Source organism: Mchenga conophoros, linkage group LG4, assembly GCF_057382185.1.
Source record: "Mchenga conophoros isolate Kocher_MC1m ecotype Shallow Benthic linkage group LG4, M_conophoros_male_GT1.1, whole genome shotgun sequence".
Classification (NCBI taxonomy): Eukaryota; Metazoa; Chordata; class Actinopteri; order Cichliformes; family Cichlidae; genus Mchenga; species Mchenga conophoros.
Genome location: NC_140529.1, coordinates 35,673,619 through 35,679,995, shown reverse-complemented (window position 1 = coordinate 35,679,995; position 6,377 = coordinate 35,673,619).

The window sequence follows — 6,377 nt, the reverse complement described above, 5'->3', positions numbered from 1 at the left end:
CCGGATTGCAGGAATTTACACGTTAGACCGAATTAAAATTCAGATGTAAAACTGTCAACAGTAGTGGTTTACAATACTGCAAATTTTTGTATAAATCGCCGATACCATTATCAATACGTTTAACCTATAAAGGCACTTTTTACAGACCACTAAATCAGTGAGATTTGTATTTTCCATAATAATTAGTTAATAGAATAAAACAACATTTCAGCTTTTCATCTATTTTGAAACTGTTTTTTTGGAGACCTGGAATGTGCCTGTCTCTAAAACACTTGGGTCAACTTCTGTTAATGAAATGTGCTATAGGCTATAAATAAAATACATATGGTGGGTAGCACAAAAAAGTTCAGACATTTTATAGTGCATGTTTAAGCTATATTTTTTTAAATGTAATTTTAAAATATTTTTAAAACTAAAAAAATATATTTATTGCAATTTTGTGTGCTACATACTGAACTTTTAGCATAAAAACAAACTATCCATCCTATTGTCAGTCATCCAGGTCATTGTAGTTTGAGGAGAAAGGCATCTGGACCTCTTTAAGTTTCTTGAAGACATTTCACCTCTTGTCCAAGAAGCTTCTTCAGTTCCGGGAGAAATTGGTGGAGAGTCCCAGATTTTTAAGCGGAGTGGCCCTAATCATGAAAATGCACAGAAAATAAGATCAGACACTAACTAGGGAGAATCAGAAGGACAAACGGAACAATGTTGTCATCCCTTATGTAGTGGTTTATCAGAGAAACTCAGGAGAGTCTTCTTCAAACACGACATCCCAGTCTACTTCAGACCCAGCCACACAATCAGACAAAAACTGGTTCATCCCCAATACAAAACTCGCAAAAACAAACTTAACAACGTAGTGTATGCTGTACAGGGTAGTGAGGAGTGCTCAGGCTTCTACATTAGAGAGTCCAAACAGCCACTTAGAAGAGCCACCTCGACACGACAAGGCTCAGCTGTATATCTGCATCTGAAGGACAAAGGTCACTCTTTCGAGGATGCCACTGTTCACAGAAAGAAGCCATTTATGTCCACTGTGAACGACCATCTTTGAACAGAGGGGGCGGTTTACGACACCAACTGTCTGTATCTATAATCCAGTTTTGAGATTTGATCTTAGTAAGTCACATAATAGGGTGGGGCTAGGTCTCACAATGGGTTCACCTGAAACCTTGGCTGGTTGTGACCCACACCCGTTTTCACACCTTGGCTCGTGTGGTTAGGTAGTGGAACAATAGGGGGTCCACAATCCTCTTAGGGACACTCCCAAAAGGATTTAAAAATCTGGTAGCTCAGCTACCAGCAAAGACTCCACACAGAAGTCTAAATCAAGCTGCAAACGCAACTACTAATTATGTTTCCACCAGAGGGCGCTATAGCCGCGGCACGTAATACATCAGTGTTAGCTACAAAAATGAGCTGAGATGAATACTTATTTTAAAAAATCGAATTTAGACGCTCAAAAATTGGCTTCCAGTTTATCCCACGTCCATGAATGCAGCACGAAAGGAAAGCAGAGCAGGCGTTAGCACGGAGAAACGTGCAGCTGTGGCTCAGATGCAGTTTGAAATTAATGAGGGTTAGGGTTAGGGTTATGAATAGGTGTGAGTATCGGCTTGTGCTTTTATTGCCTCCTTCAGACAGAAAAAGGTTAAAGAAAACAGCCTGTCGAGAAGATATCAACGAGACTTAAGTGTGCTTTTAAAAAAGTAATGACTCGTTGATGGTGTTTAGATGTTTTATTTCTGCAGTGGGAAATGTAAGTGAATGATCATGGAAATTTTTCTTTCGTTTGTTGTGGTAAAGGCTGTAAAAACAGCTACTCTTGACCTGATCAGGCTCTCTGTGGGCTACAGTCAGCTGTTAGTGCAGGGTAATTGGAGGATTTAAAAAATATTCAAAATGCAAAAAAAACCCTAAACTGGCGTTTTAAAATCCAAAATCAATCACCAGAGAACGATGCTGTCTATTAGGAGTCAGTAATAGGCTATTCATCACAGTCCTTTGTATGATGTTGTGAAGTGTGTTAAAGGAAGACCACAGCTTTGCAAATGTAATCACACGTGTATAAGAAAAACGTGACAGTAAAAAAGCAAATTACTCCAGGGTGAATTAAGGCCTAGTTAATCACTAAATGACATGTACTTAAATTAACACAACAGGAGAAAATGTGGCTTCCATGTGCTCTTTGATTCAAAGGTTTATGTCTTTAAATTTGAAGATCACATTCAAAATCAACCAAAGAAGCTGGTCTCAAAAAGTGATTCAAGGTGAAATCACAGGCTAAACTCACTAAACATGATTATATTATAAAACTGTTTGGTTAGAAGATGAGGCTGGTATCAAAATCTTTATATGCTACACGGTAATGTGTTTTGACCACCTACCCTACCTACCATACATGATGACATAATGCACTTTTTGAAGTTGTCTCCAATCAATTATGGAAAAACCAATGTTTGTTGTTGTTCCTCTACATCATGGACATTATTGAAACCATGGTAACATTCACACATACACAGGACTTTATTAAAAGTGAGATTGTTTGTTAAAAATATCCCGATTCAAATAAAAATGCAAAGAAAAAAACTAACTGTGAGGAAATGTTGGACAACCAAATGCCAACAAACAACAACAGCACACAGTCTGACATAAAAATGAAAATAATGGTCATCACGTTGACGTTGGGAGACAAAATCTCAGATTTAAACACTGAGTTAAACACTGGCATAAGCTGTGGTAAAAGCACAGTTTTCATACAATCAAAATGCTGTTTACGTGTGTACAAAATGCATTTAAATCTACATTTACCAAAATACCCATGTATGTGTGGACATGATATATCCCATGATACTGTTCAAAATTTGTCTGCTGATAAAGAGACACAATCTGACGCAAGAATCTTTTTTTAAGTTGGAGTAAAAACTGATCATCAGAGCTTAAATGTATTTTTTAGCTTTGTAAAGGTCACGTGGATTTCTTTTCTTGATACAAAGTGCGATAAAAAGCACCAAATTTCAACCCACCCTGTGTACTTTGAGGGCGTGTAACTCAGAAATGAGTCCTGGAACGAAGGTAAAATCTTTGCATGACATCATTGAATCGAAGCTGCAGTTCTGAGGCAGTCGGGTGGGAGGGACTGATTGATTTTTGGAGTGACCCTCAAAACATCAGGAAACTATAATTATTCGTCAATGTCAGACGTCTCCATTTGGACACAAAAGAAAGCTGTAAGAGCATCACCACGACCGCTCTCACCTGCGACGGCACGCTCGCTGGGTGAGATGAAGTCAGACGATAATTTTAATTCACGGCCTCCTGACTCATCGGCTGTGTCACCGCAGCAGATTGCTATTCTGCAGGCAGAGGGAATAGTGTCTGGGGGGAGACGGGTGACTCGAAAGCCAGGGAGAAGCAAAAACAGTGTTGATGGAAAAGAACATTGATTTTTTTTTCCTTTTCTTTTGCACTGTGCTGTCACTGCTGAGATAATCCCAGAGCTGATTATTCAACCGTCAACATGTCAGTGCTGTGTATCCAACAGCTTCTCTTAGCAGCCCATGTCGTAAATTTACCCCTCACTTTTTAAATCTTGCTATATGAGAAAAACTAGCTGCTCTCCTCGCTCCCTGGGATGGGAACGGTTGTAAAAGCTGACAAGCTAACGATGCTTTAAATCAGATGACAAATCCCTGAAGACGAGGATGGGAAGAGGAGAGGAAATTTCTCCATGGACCGCTGTGACCTCGCAGTAAGTAATCTCAGAAGTGTGAAGGTGTGAGGACATGTTCAAAGACAGGGTCCATTACACCATTAAAGATATAGTACAGCATTTCAGGAGCTACTTTTCCATCACAAAGTGGATCCTTATGCTGTTTTTTATTGTAAAAATGGTGGATTCCCATTAAACATGGCCAGATTTTTAAATAATGAGGGCAGCATATGCACATGTAATCTCTGTGAGTGGAAAGCTCAGGCTTCAAATAGCTCTAAACACTCGGTTTCTAACAGTTTATTCTACTTGGTGCTCTCTGTGAGGTCATAAAGAGAGGTTAATCTGAATATGGTTTCATGCACAGAAGCCCCACCCACCTGCTGTTTAAACCTAAGAAATTTGTCTTAAAGGGGGAGGAGCAACAGCTTGGGGCTGCACCAAGGTCCCATAAGATGAATACAGATTATTTTGAACTTTGACTTAACCAAAGGTACTCCAGTGTAGTACGGGAATAAATATATAAGAGCTGGAAAAGTGCTGAGTGATGCTAACCCTTACTCAAACTCTGTTTAATTTAAGTTTCAAGAAAATATTCTCTAATGTCTTGGCAATTTCAGAGCTAAAAGCGACCCAGCCTAAAAAATTATTTACATTTTTCCTCAAACAATGCTTTTCTGCAAAGTAAAGGGTGAACAGGTAGGGTTATTTGTCATTACTGACAAATACTTCAAGTCTTTAACCTGCCAGCTCTGCAGCATGAAGTCCACGTGATGTCCGACTGAGCCCACATGTCATTGTCTGGTGCATTCAGAGTGAGCGAGTGGGCGTCCTGTGTCCTACCTCCTCCACGCTCCAGCAGCAGCCACACTGAATCCAAACAGTCTTTCCAATACCGACAACATGAACAGTCTTAATACCATATCATCGTAATATAACATCTTTGTTTGCTACAGCCCGGATAAATATTAATTCTCTCATTTACTGGCAGCATCGTTAAAAACAGGTACAAGGCAGGATCATGAAGAGCAAACAGAGGATAAAATGAAATCCTACTCCTACTAATTCACATTTAATTCTGAGTTGGACTCTTCTATAACAGCGTCTGCACGAATTCAAGCGTATCCCTGTAAAACCGATTCGTGTTTCTCATCTCACTGCAGTTACAAAAATAGTATAAAAACAGAAATCACACCAATAAGTAGGAAACAACACACAGCCCAGGAGCCCGGTTTTAAGATTACATTGCTCTTTTATGATTTACACTGGAAGAAATTACTTACAGCTTGTAGAGCTTAGAGCTTTTGACAGAGGAACTTTATTATTTTTGATAAAGGGTAAAAAGATATAAAACAACCGGTCATAAATATCCAACATGCACATGAAGAGCCAAATAGAAAAAAATGGCTTATTTGGTCCATTTCCTGACTGCTATAACATTTTTAACAACAAGACCAATTTTTGGTGTTTTAAAATTTCAGTATTACACTATAAATATTTTTGAGACATGAAATATGAACAGATTTCTCCAACTCTTAATTTATTAGTATTTTTTTTATTATTATTATTTTTTTTTTTTTTTGAGGTGAGGAAGCCATTGACTGGGTGGTTGAGTGGTTGTTGTTTGTTGTTGGCAGGTTATCCAGGTTCCACACCAGAAATTAAGCTTTTAAGAGGTTTAATTGTGAGTCTGCTTCTGGTGGTGTCAAACAGACAACACTTTAAGTACTGCCGACCTACAAAGCAAGGTCCGAGGGAACTTCTCGTAACGGTGGTGCTAATTATTGGGGAATTGATTGGTCAGTAGGTGGTGATTTCTTATCTCAAACAAGGAAGATTAATGGGTTAGCGAGACATACTGAGCTAAAGGTTGGATGGTTGGAATCTTTCTACCTGTCTAGATTATATGGCACCTTAAACACCTTTATAATTTAATTTATAGTATGTTTCAGGTGCTACACAGATTCTCTGCTGTAGAGATACATTTTATGCATGATACAATTTGCCACCACATGAGTTTGCATGCAGTAAATTTACAGCAGTGCAAACTCATGTGAATTTGCATGTACTCAGTTAAGGATGCAGAAAATAGATGCGTATATTTTTATGTTTGGTCCTAAAATCTGAAACATAGATTATAAAACTGGTCCCTCTATATAACACGGATGATTGGTCAGTCAATGCATCTGTACTTTGGTTAGGTCTCCGTAGCCCAGTAAGAAGTGAACTCCCTCCATAAGACAGAAAATCCAGGACTAAACCTGATGCTCAGCCCCAAATCCTGCTTCATAGCGCAGGCGTCCGAGTGTTAAAGCGTTTCAGTTCCATTAAAAGGTGCGTTAATCAACTGGGACACTGCTGTTTGGATTTCAAGTCAAAAATGAAACATTTCTCTGGTATAAGACATGTTAGAAGGTTCTGTTCTTGGTTTCCAGCTTTCACGCTGTCCCCTTGTCATCCTGAAGGTGATCCGTCCCTTTCATTTGGACTGTAGCTGCTTTAAAGCTCCTGCTGGCTGACAGTGAAGCCCAAACTGTTCTGGAGGGCACTCCAGAACAGTTTGGCAGCTCTGGGCACGCTGAGGTGATTTTCCTGCAGGAGGTCTAAGAGCAGATAATTAGCTTGCTGTTGGCTCATTATCGCAGCGGCGTGTTTGACTACGTTG